Source organism: Cynocephalus volans, chromosome 5, assembly GCF_027409185.1.
Source record: "Cynocephalus volans isolate mCynVol1 chromosome 5, mCynVol1.pri, whole genome shotgun sequence".
NCBI lineage: Eukaryota > Metazoa > Chordata > Mammalia > Dermoptera > Cynocephalidae > Cynocephalus > Cynocephalus volans.
The window spans coordinates 18,709,184-18,722,459 of NC_084464.1; the positions used below are offsets into that span (position 1 = coordinate 18,709,184).

Genomic DNA, 13,276 nt, shown 5'->3' on the forward strand with positions numbered 1-13,276 from the left:
TGTGTTCTGCTCATGGAGTTTACATTCTAGTGGGAAAGACAAAAAAGGGAAAAGATGTATGAGGAAATGCATAGTAAGTTAGTGATAAGTGCTAAAAGAAAGAGCACCAGAGCTAGGTAGGAAATGTGCATGGATGTGTGGGGAGTGTATCACAGTTTTAGGTGGAGTGGCCAAGAAAGACTGAGGTGACATTTGAGTAAAGGCCTAAAGGAAATGAGGAAGGAAGCCATGAGGCTATGTTGGGGACAAGCAGAGAGAGAGAAGAGCAAGGGGCAGTCTCAGAGGTGGGAGCCTAGCAAGGAAGTCCCTGTGGAAGGAACAAGAAGAAAATAGTAATAGAAGATGAGATCAGAAAGGTGAGGCAGGGAGTGGGAATGAGTGGGGCAGATCATGTGAGATCTTACAGATGAGTTTAAGAAGTTTGCCTTTTACTGAGAGTGAATTGAGGAATCACTGGTGGAGATGTCAAGTAGGCAGGTGGATATACGAATTTGGAGTTCAAGGAAGAGGACCAGGTTGGAAATATAAATTACGAAGTCATCAATACATGGATGATATACAAAGGTATGAGGCAAGATCATCAAGAGAGGGAATGTAGATAGAAAAGAGAAGAGGTTCTCCCATGTTTAGAGGTTGATTAGATGAAGAGGAGCCCCCAGGGGGGGTGGGAGGGGGGATACTAGGCCAGTGTGGGGTCCTTAAGAGAGTGATCAGTTGTACCAAATGCTGCACATATGTCAAGAGGTAGACTGAGAATTCACCAGTGGATTTGGTAACATGGAAATAATCAGTGACCACAATAGTCTTAAGTCCTAGTGGCATGGTGGAAACAAAAGCATGTTTGGAGTAGGTTCCAAAAAAAGTTGGAACAGAGGGGGAGAAAAACTAGAGACTGTGAGTATAGTAAGGTCATTAAAGGCACTTTTCAGAAAAGGGAATGAACAGTAGCTGGAGGAGGAAGTGGAGTCAGGAATTGATGAAGACCCCATTTTTGTTCCAAGAGACTTTAATGTCCAGTGGACAGGCAATCTTTCCAGAAAAATGGAAATGTTTAATAAGGGTTATGACAGAGGTATGTGCCAGGTGCTGTGGCAACCAGATAAAATATTAGTAGTTCTACTCAGGAGGAAGAGAATCAGGCAAGATTCCACAGAGGAAGTCACACTTGAGTTAAGTCTTAAAAATGAGTAGAAGACTTCCTATTCTGGTCCTGAGAGAACATAAAGGTTGAATACTCTCATTGGAAACAATAATGGAAGAGCTGGCCAGTTAGCTCAGTTGGTTAGAATATGGTGCTGAAAACACCAAGGTTCAATCCCTGTATCAGCCAGCCACAAAACAAAAAGAAAATGATAATGAAAAGTGGACAAAATATATAAAATGACTGTTTGAAGGCACTGGAGAGCAGGGAGGACTCAAGAGGCTACTGTCCTTGAGTAGAGGAAAAAATGTGAAGTGAGCTTTATATTCTTTCACCATAGCTTCTCCTTTGAGGACAGTTCTAATTCTAGGCAAAGGAGAATAGAACTCAAGCAGAAAGTAGCAGTCTCACTTGTTGAGGAGGTCAGAGTTTGGAACTTGAGGAGTAAAATCTCATAGACTATAGAGAAGTGACCACAAAAATATCCATTGAGATTATGCTCCAGTGATTGTGTGATGAGTAAATTGCACATATACATGTACAGACTCCAAGAAACCAAATAGGCAAGAGCAGCTCAAAGGCTTAAAAACTGAGCAGGACTTTAAGTAGCTTCACAGTGCGGGGAAGATAGAGGTTGGAGATTAATCCCTGCCAAGCTGAAGGGGCCGTGAATACACCCCAGGCTTCACACTGATACCTCAGAGAAAGGACAGGCCATAGGAGCCGGGACCATGCCTGTCTTAGCTCAGGCTGTCATAACAAAATACCATATAGTGGATGGCATAAACAACAGACATTCATTTTCTCACTGCTCTGGAGACTGGAAGTCCGAGATCAGGGTGCCAGCATGGTTGGTTTCTGGTAAGGCCTCTTTTCCTGGTTTGTAGGTGGCCACCATCTTGCAGTGTGCTCACATGACCTCCTCTCTATGTTCATGGAGGAAGAGTAAGCTCTAAGGCGTCTATTTTTATAACTTCTAATCCCAACATGAGGGCCCACCCTCATGACCTCATCTGAGCCTAATCATCTTCCAAAGGCTCCATCTCCAAATAGGGGGTTATGATTTCAACATATAAATTTGGCGGGGTAGAGACAATTCACTCCATAGCAATGCCCTAATAAAGTAAGAACATGACCCCCAGGAATAGGGGCAAAATTTAAATAGCCCAGCTCTAACCAACCTAAACAGGTGTAAGGTATACTGCTAATAAACTATCTGCTTGCCAGAGCAAACTTAACCCTTTTTGAAGGTAGACAACATCATTCAGTACTTCCATGCTGTTTCATAATACCTGAAATCCAATAAAAAAAATTAAACATGCTAAAAATAGTAAAGATGCTCAAAAAATGAGAAGATAATGGAAATAGCACCACAGATGATTCACATAATAAGTAATCAAAGACAAAGTAATTATGATAAATATTTTAAGCCAAATAAATTGAGATGGAAACTGTCAACAAAAATCTGGAAGCTGTTTAAAGACAGTCAAGTGGATATTCTAAAACTTGAAAAATAATCATACTTGAAGTTAAGAATCAAATAGGTTTTCTAGCAGAAAAAAACCAGTATTAGTGAACTGGAAGACAGGTCAGAAAATATCCAGAGTAAAGAAGAGAGAGAAGAATTGATATAAATAAGAAAAAGAGCACAAGGACACCTGGAACATTTTGAAAAGGTCACATGTATGTGCTATTGAAATACCAGAGAGAGAGAATGGGATTGAAGAAGTGCATGAAAAATCACTAGCCAAGGATTTTTCAAATCTGATGCAAAGTATTAAACAGCATACTCAAAACACTCTACAAGCCCAAACAAGATAAGGACAATGAAAACCACACCTACTTACAGAACAGTCAGACTGCTGAAAATAAAGGCAAAAAGAAAAATTTTAAAAGCAACTGTAGAGAAAAGACATTACCTTCAAGGCAGTAACAGCAATATAGACAGCTGATTTTTCAACAGAAATTAAAGCTAATGAGTTGTCATCTTTAATGTGCTGACAGAAAAAATATATGTATGCATGTATTCCAATCTAAAATTCTATAAATAGCTAAAATACCCTTCAAAAAATGAAGGCAAAATAAACATTTTTTTAAAAGACAAGCAAAAGCCTCCAGAGTATATTGCCAGAAGAGCTAAACTACAAGATACTGAAGGGAGATCTATAAGCTGAAGGAAAATTGTCTCAGAGATAGCACAGAGTGACAGAAAGGAACAAAGTATACTTGAAAAGGTAAATACATGTAGATAAATATGGCTGAATGTTGAATATTTGCAACAATAATAATGTGATGCATTGTGGGTTTTAAAACAAATGTAGAAGTAAAGTAGGTGATAATTGTATAAAGGTAAAAGCTGAGCAAATGGAAATAAACTTTTTAGTTTCTAGCATTGATTGAGAAGTAGTAAAAATACTAACTTGTGGTAAACATAGCTCCAAATAAATAGTACAACTCCTACAAGATCAATATAAGAATGTATAAGTAAACAACTAATATAGTAGGAAATGGAATGATATAAAACATTTGAATAATCCAAAATGAAGCAAAGAAGTAAAGGAACAGTGACAGGTCAAATAGAAGACAAACAGTAATGTGGTGGCCTTAAATTATAGCAATAATAACATTATATGTAAATGGTTTAAACACCCCAGTTATAAGAAAGAATGTCATACTAAAGGAAAATACAGAAACCAACTATATACTGTTCAAAAGAGCTACATTTTAAACATAAGGACAAAAAGTTTGAAAGTAGAATAACGGTTAGTGAAAACACTAACCAGAATAAAGTTGGTGTAGCTATTCTAACACCAACGTAGAATTTAAAGCAAGAAACACTGCATAATAATAAAAGGGTCAATTCAACAATTTATCACAGTTCTCAGTTTGCATATACCTAATAATGTAAAAAAGATGTTGACAGAACAAATATAAGAAATAGATTCACAAAAATAGTTGAAGATTTTAACAAACTTCTGTCAGTAATGGATAGAAAAAGCAGACCAAAAAAAAAAATCGGTAAAGATATAGACATTTGAATCCAAACAACCCAACTCACCCAACTGACATATACAGAAAACTAAATTCAGCAACTCAAAATGTCCATTCTTTCAAAGTGCATGTGAAACATTTACCAAAATAGACAATATCCTGTGCAGTAAAGCCAAGTCTCAACAAATTTCCAAGGATTAAAAGCATACGGAATATGTTCTGTGGCCACAGTGAAATTAAACTAGCTAGCATTTAAAGAAAGATAACTAGAAAACCCCAAATATTTACAAATTAAGCGTCACAATTCTAAATAACCAATGGACCAAGAAAATATTAAAAGAACAGAAAATGTTTTTGACTGATAAAAAGAAAGGTATGACATTTTTGTGCAGTGGAACCAAATCAGTGTTTTGAGGGATATTTCTGGCTCTAACAACATGTACGTTATCTGCAGGTTCACATTCCATGGTTTTAGTTACCCACAGTCAACTGCGGTCCAAAATATTAAATGTAAAATTCCAGAAATAAACAATTCATCAGTTGAAAATTGTGTGCTGTTCTGAGTGGCATGATGAAATTCCACACTGTCCTGCTCCGTCCAGCCCAAGATGTAAATCATCCCTTTGTCAGTGTCTACACTATCCACCCATTAGTCACTTAGCCGTCTTTGTTGTCTTTGTTATCAAATCGACTGTCTCCAATATGAGAATCACAGTGCTGTGTTCAAGTAGCCCTTATTTTACTTCATAATAGCCCCAAAGCACAAGAGGAGTGGTGCTGTCAATTCAGATGTGCCAAAGAGCTAGAAAGTGTTTCCTTTAAGTGAAAAGGTGAAAGTTCTCAATATGGAAAGAAAAAAATTGTAAGCTGAGATTGTTAAGATCTACTACTGTAAGAACAAATCGTTTATCTGTGAAATTGTGAAGAAATAAAAAGAAATTTGTGCTAGTTTTGCTGTCCCACCTCAGTCTGCAAAAGTAATGGCCACAGTGTGTTACAAGGGCTTAGTTAAGAAGGAAAAGCCATTAAAGTTGTCGGTGGAAGATATGAACAGAAACATGTTGTGATTGAGGGCAGTCAGGTTCAGTACTACCTGCCATTTCAGGCATCCACTTGGGGGTCTTTGAATGTATCCCCTACAGATAAAGGGAGATTATTGTATCATAAAATAAGAAAAGTTGAAACTCAGCTATTTGAGTTTTCATCTCATGAAGCTGGAACAAAACAAAATTAAATTCAAAGAAAATATAACAGAATAAGTCATTGAAATAGAAAACACACAGCAGAGGAAATCAGAATATATAAATTGGCCCTTTGTAGAGATTAAAATTGATACACCCTAAGCCAGATTGACCCAGTTTGAGTCAATATATCATTTCTGATATATACTAATATCAGAAATGAAAAAAAGGCATCAATTTAAAGGATTAGAAAGAAAATAAGGGTTTACTCTTAATAACTTTATCTAATTTAACAATGTAAATGAAATGGACAGATTTTTTGAAAATTACAAAACTGACCCAAGAAGAAATAGAATATTGGAATAGTCCTATAGCTGTTGAAGAAATTGAATACATCATTAAAAATCAAAAAAACTTTACACCCAAATGATTTCACTGGTAAAATATTCCAACCACTTAAAGATGAAATAATGCAAATCCTACACAAACTGTTCTAGATAATAGAAAAAGAGGAACCTTTCCAAAAGTATTTTAATAAAGCCAGATTAATTTTCATAGCCAAACCTGACAAGATCAGCACCAAAAAAGAAAATTATGGACCGACATATCTCTTTAACGTAGATGCAAACAATCTAGATATTCTCAAATTGAATCTAGTGACATATTAATAGAACAGTACATTGTAACCAAGTAGGTTTGAGGGGAGCAGGGGAATGGCTGGTTCGAGAATCCGAACCAAGTAGATTTTATCTCATAAATTCAATGTTACTTTAACATTCAAAAATCAAAGTAATTTACTACATTGACAGAAGAAGAAAAAAATATCTCAAAAAAAGCAGAAAAAGGACTGATAAAAATTCAAGACATGTTCATGATAAAAACTCTCAGAAAACTAGAAATAGAAGAGAATTTTCCTAACTGGATAAAGAGTATTTACAAAAAACTACAGCTAGAATATATGTAGGACCTCTACAAAAAGAACTATAAGATATTACCAAGAGAGATGAAAAAAGACCTGCTTCTGGATTGGAAGATTCAAGACTGTTGTCAATTCTCCACAAACCAGTTGTTTTATGTTATGGATTGTGCTTTTGCTGTCATGTCTAAGAAGTCTTAGCTCAGATGATGATAGTTTTCTCCTGTATATTCTTCTAGAAGTTTTATAGGTTTATGTTATACATTCAGATGTATGATTCATTTTGAGTTAATTTTTGTATGAGGGAACTTCAAAAATATCATGGAAAAATAGAATTAAAAGATAATACGAATTTTTTCATGAACTTTTTGGAGACCCCTCATATATGGCATAATGTTTAATTTAGATCAAATCTCCCATGATCTAAATTTTCATATCTGACTCAGATATTATTAGATAAGGAATTTAAAATAACTGTGACTAATGTGATAAAGGCTCTAATGGGAAAACTAGACAACATGAGAGAACAGATGGGTAATTTAAGAGATGGAAACTCTATGAAAGAATTTTTAAAATACTAGAAATTGAAAACACTGTTACAGAAATAAAGAATGCCTTTGATGGGTTCACATCGGTAGATTGGACATGACCAAGGGAAAAATCAGTGAGCTTGTAGATATGTCAGTAGAAACTTTCCAAACTGAAATGCAAGGAGAAAAAAAAAAGTGATTAAAAATAAAACGAAATATCAGAAGACATACTTGAGATAATAATGGCTGAGAATTCTCCAAAATTACTTAACAGACCTGGGAAGCTCAAAGAACACCAAGCAGGTAAAAACACACACACAATAATAATGGCTGAGAATTCTCCAAAATTACTTAACAGACCTGGGAAGCTCAAAGAACACCAAGCAGGTAAAAACACACACACACACACACACACACACACACACACACACACACACCACACACACACACACACACCACACACACACACACACACACCACACACACACACACACACACACCACACACACACACACACACCACACACACACACACACACACCACACACACACACACACACACACACACACACCCAGGTATATTATGTTCAACTGTAGACCACACACACACACACACCACACACACACCACACCACACACACACCACACCACACCACACACACACACACACACACACACACACACACACACACACACACACACACACACACACACCCAGGTATATTATGTTCAACTGTAGACCACACACACACCACACCACACACACACCACACCACACACACACCACACCACACACACACCACACCACACCACACCACACACACACACACACACACACACACACCCAGGCATAACACACACACACACACCACACACACACCCAGGCATCACACACACACACACACACCCAGGCATATTATGTTCAACTGTAGAAAACCAACCAAAGGCAAAGGGAAGAAGAAAAATTACGTTAAGTGAAATACACAAGGCACGGAAAGACAAATACTGCATGATCTCACTCATGTGGAATCTTTAACAAAAGTTGACCTCATAGAAGTAGAGGGTAGAATTGTGGTCACCAGAGGCTTGAGTGGTTAAGGGTGAAGGAGGATAGAGAGAGACTGGTCAAACAATATGAAATTATAATCAGATAGGAGGAATAGTTTCAAGAAATCTATTGTACAGCATGGTGACTGTAGTTAATGATGTATTATATGCTCAAAAAACATGAAGTGAGTGTATGTTAAGTGTTCTCACCACAGAAACAACTATGGTAACTATGTAAGGTAACACAATTGTTAATTAGCTAGATTTAGCCATCCCACGATGTATACGTGCTTCAAAACATCATGCTGTGCACTATAAATACATATAATACAATTTTATCTGTCGAACTAATAGAAGCAGAGAGCAGAACGGTGGTTGCCAGGGGCTGGAGGTGGAAGAAGGGAAGATGTTGGTCAAAGGGTAGAAACTTTCAGTTATGAGATTAACAAGATCTGGTGATCTAATTCTGTATAGCATAGGTAGAGATGGATGTGGTAATTGTGACAACAATTCTACCCTCTACTTCCATGAGGTTAACTTTTTTTAGATTCCATATGAGTGAGATCATGCAGTATTTGTCTTTCTGTGAAAATCATTACACAATGTATACATATATCAAGTCATCACAGTATACATCTTGAATATACACAATCTTTATTTGTCAATTAAATATTTTTACATTAAAAATTTTTTTAAGTAGACAAGGGACCTGAATAGATATTTCTCCAAAGAATACAAAAACAGCCAACAGTTATATGAAAAGATGCTTAACTTCGCTATTCACCAGGGGAATGCAAATCAAAACCATAAAAAGATATCTCACACCTGTTAGGATGGCCATTATCAAATTAAGAAAAAGATCAATGTTTTTGAGGACGTGGAGAAATTAGAACCCTTGCACACTGTTGGTGGGAATGTAAGATGGTGCAGCTGCTGTGGAAAACAGTACAGAGGTTCCTCAAAAAACTAAAAATAGAATTACCATATGATCCAGCAATATCACTTCAAAGAATTGAAATTAAGATCTTGAAGAGAGATATATGTACTTATGTGTTCATTGCAGCACTCATAATAGCCAAGATGTGGAAACATCCTAAATGCCCATCAAGAGATGAAGGGATTAAGAAAGTGTGGTATATACATGTGATGGAATATTATTCAGTCCTAAAAAAAGAAGGAAATCCTGCCATATGCAACAACATGGATGAACCGCTATAACATGCTAAGTGAAACAAACCAGTCACATAAAGACAAATACTGCATGATTTCACTTATATGAGGTTTCTAAAATAGTCAAACTCATAGAAGCAAAAAGAATGATGGTTGCCAAGGGTTGGGGGATAGGGGAAATAGGGAATTGTTGTTCAATGGGTATAAAGTTTCATCTATGCAAGATGCATAAGTTGTAGAGATCTGCTATACATTATGCTTATAGTTGACAGCATTGTAACAGACTTAGAAATTTGTTGAGGGGGTAAATTTCAAGTTACCTGTCTTAACACAATTTTTAAAAATAGTGTTACCCATAGAGAAACAAGCCTTAAGAATGCCATCTGTAGTGGCTTCAGGAAAATGGCAGAGTAGGGAGCTCCAGGTTCTTACCCACCGTTTCCCCCAGAAAAACATTAAAAAACAAGCAGAAACTGTCAGAACCAGTTTTGTGAGAAATATGGAAAACAAAGATTTACAGCATCCAAAGGAGGACGAAATCCAGAAGAGCGAACTTCAGATTGGTCGTAAGGTTTGCTGGATGTTTTGTGTGCTCTTCTCTCACCCCTTCCCTCAGCAGCCTTAAGGCCAGAGCAGTCTTGAAGGTGTTAAAGGGCAGTAGTCTTACAGCTATAGTAGTCTTAAAGTGGCTCCGATCTTAAAGCAGCAGTAGTCTGAGGCAGCAGCCTTAAAGTGGACACAGACACAGAAAACACAGCTGGGTGCGGTGACCTCCAATCTCTTCCCATGAGGACCAGCTCTTCCCCTCTGAGGAGCAGGAGAACGGGTACCCAGAGTGATGAATGTCTAGTTCTCTGGCCTGGCCTCGCCAACACTGCTTATTCCTGCACACATCTGTGAAGAGTCCTTGTGAGATCATCAGTTGTACACCAGGCCGTGGCCTCCCTGTCTCAACTGGTAGACATGAGGTGTTGAGATGCTGAATGGCACTCAGAGACAGGCTGAAGTTACTACAAAATCATCTGTGAGGCAAGGAACGTTCCTCTGTGGTGGCTGCCCAGTGGGCCGTCTGCCTCCTGCTGAGCAGCCCTCACTCCTGAGGATGGCCTGGCCCCAGGTTGGCATCTCCTGACGTCACACAACCCAATTCAGAGTTCCTGCACCTCGCTATCCTCTGATATCACGTGACCTTCCAACATTAAAAGTGAGGCTGAGACAACTGTACATTGTTTTGGCTCCATTTTTTGTTTTCAATTTTCTCGCTAAATCAGAAACATAGACTTGGGAGCTTTCCTCATGTGTCCCAGCAAAAGCCATGAGAGTGGCCTGAGCGTGAGAGGGAGGGACTGATCCCTGCAGATGCCAGAATGGAAAGGCAAGGAGGAACGGAAGGGCCCCAGAGAGAACAGCCAAGAGGAGGACAGGAAACGGCCACAACAGGGAGGGCGGACCTGGGAAGCTAGTGGACACCAAAGTGGGAATGCCAGCAGGCAGGTGTGCTGGGCACATGCCTGAAACCAGCGCAGCCCCCAGGAAATGAGACCCTCACTCACCCAGCTGCTTGTCTAAGACCCTGGAACACCTCCCTGACTCCTTCCCATCTCTCCCTGGTTCCCCCATCCCCATCACCAAGGCCTGCCGCTGTCCCCCTGAAGCTCTCTCCCACCTGTCCGCTTCTCCTCATGCGGTGCCTGGTCCATCCCACCTGGACTCCTCTCCAGCGCTGCTGATCTCCCTGCAGCCTGCCCCACTGTAATGAGCCTGTGCTCACTAAAATGCAGATCAAACCGCTGAGAGCCTCTGAGCAGTGAACAGCCAGCTTCACCCCGACCGCAAGACAGACAGACAAACAGACACAAACAGGACATCCTGAGAGGAAAGTGGGGTTTCTTCATCCCCCTCCCCCTCAGGATGAGCTCACAGCTGGTTCATTTAAATGGCTCCTTACCACCTGCCCTCTCCCAGCCTCCACCTCCAACCTCCTGAACCCTTTCAGAGTCACCTCACGGCCTTTGCAAGCCCCGTTTATCCCACTCAGAAGGCCTCTGACCCATCCTGGCACCTGGTTGACCCCGCTCACCCTTCCCATCTCACTGGCTTCTGATTCTCCACCCGAGAGGGGGCTTCCCTGGACCCCTCCTAAGCACCCCCCGTCGCTGCTCATTGCGAGCCCTTATCTCATTGATTGAGGCCCCCACCAGACTGGACGTCCTCTGAAGGCGAGGGCTGTGTCTGCCACCGCTGATTCTAAGGACCTGGACGAGAGGTCAGGGGACAGGAGGGCTCGTCACTTTATGTTGAATTATTGAAAGAACGGCAATGGATGAGAGTGGTCGGCCTTGCGACAGGAAACTGGTGCTTTCAAAAGGACAGAGAAGGGGGAAGACAGACGTCACTCTGCGGGTCCCTCAGGAGGAGGGCCGCGGCCAGGTGGGGGGCGGCTAGGAAGCCGGGGACAGGCCAGCGGAGGGCAGTGAGGAGCGGCAGCGGCTGCTGGGGAGCCGCCGCGCGGCTCTGGGACCAGCCCGAGACCGAGCCCAGCTGCGCCGCCGCCTGGCGTTCGGCTCTGCACTCCGCTGCCTCCCGCGTCCCGGGTTCCCGCAGCCCGGGGTCTGCAGCTCCCCTCTCCCGGTTCCCCGCGCCCGCCCTGCGCAGAGGCGCCCCCACCTGCCGCCGCCAGCGCCTCCGTCGCCGCGCCCCGAGCCTGGACGCCGGTCCCCGAGCTGCGCGCGCCGCGCCTTCCCACTCGGCCTCGGCCACCCGCGGCCTTTTATCCCCGCGGGCCCCGGGACTTCCCGTCTTCCGGCCCGGGCGGCGGGGCGGGACCGGGAGGGGAGGTGCCCAGGGTAACCGGACTCCCGGCCAGGCCGGGGTGTCCCCCAGGGATCCCCGCCCAGGGCCGGGGTCGCCGACGCCCGCGCCCGTCCCCGCGCGCCTCCGGCCACGCCTCGCCTCCGGCCACGCCTCGCCTCCGGCCACGCCTCGCCTCCGGCCACGCCTCGCCTCCGGCCACGCCTCGCCTCTGCGACCCACGTGGACCCATGGGACCCGCCCCGGATGCGGGGCGGCGGAGGCGCGCGCCACCCCCGAGCCAGGGAGGCTCCAAAACAGGGTTCTGAAAAGGAAAGCGACCTGAAACTAACAGCGGGGAGCCGGCTGGGAGCGGCGTCGCCGGGGCCTCGCTGTGAGTGACACAAGGGCGGCGGGGGGAGGGAAGGGCGAGCTCGGAACCCCGGGGAGTGACAGGCTCCGATGTTAGGGTAGAAGGTCCCGTGGGGCTGTGTTCCACGCCTCTTCTCTTACACACACGAGGGATTCGGCTGGAAGCAAAGCGATCTTTCCAGCCCCACTCACCAGTACCAGTCCCGGGCCCAGATGCAGGACCCTGGAGTCCTGACTTCTGGTACCCGAGCCCTTTGCGACCTCGGCTGCTTGGGCTGCGGCGCTGGTGTGCGAGCGGCTGCCAAGGGTCACTCACGTTCTCCGGGAAGGTGACACAGTGAGTCAGCCTGGCTCAGGACGTTTCTGTATCCTCCATCGGGGGATCAGAGGCAGCTCCCGCTTCAGGTGATTGAGCAGTTCGGGATGTCATCGGAGACCTCACGCCCCATCCTTGCCTGCGCCGGCTGCATCCTTAGGCTGCGAGACGTGGGAAGCTTTTCATTCTGTCACCGTGATGTCCAGAGGAAGGAACAGACCGGAGGACTTTCTCTCTGAAGCAGGGAGCTTTCACCAAAAGCCTTGTCCGTCAGCAGATTGCCGCTCCCGTTTCAAATTCACCGGAACTAGTGCATTCTCGTGAGGGCCTGAAATAGGATGAGCGAGCCTGGTGCCTCACGCGCAGCATTGAAGGAGGCGCCCCCTAAGAGGTGCCAACCTCGCGTTTGCACGACCCTTTGTAATTTGCACCCTAGGTGCCTAGCTCTTTTATTTATTTTTTTTAATATCGCCTTCATTAAGATGTAACTCACATACCATAATATTCATCCTTTCAAAGAATACAGTTCAGTGGTTTTTAGTATATTCACAAAGATGTACAGCTCTCACCACTATCTAACTGCAGAACACTTCATCACCTCTAAAAGAAATGTGATACCTATTAGCAATTCCCCATTCCCTCTTCCCCCTTGCCCCTTGCAACCATTAATCCATTTTCTGTGTCTATGAATTTGCCTGTTGTGGGCATTTCATGTAAATGAAAACATACAATAAGTGGTCTTTTCTAACTGCCTTCTTTCACTTAGTATGTTTTCAGTTTCATCCTTCATGGTTCAAGATAGCATTTATCAGTACTTTATTCT

The 13,276-nt window shown here is 42.9% G+C and overlaps 1 long non-coding RNA gene across 1 annotated transcript; it reads right to left on the bottom strand.

The window, feature by feature from the left end:
- Window positions 1-9,051: 9,051 nt before the first annotated feature.
- Window positions 9,052-11,910, bottom strand: LOC134378495 (uncharacterized). Its single transcript, XR_010023649.1, has 2 exons — window positions 11,643-11,910; window positions 9,052-11,333 (listed from the first exon to the last, which is right to left on the bottom strand). It is a non-coding gene; the product is annotated as an uncharacterized LOC134378495 (long non-coding RNA).
- Window positions 11,911-13,276: the final 1,366 nt, after the last annotated feature.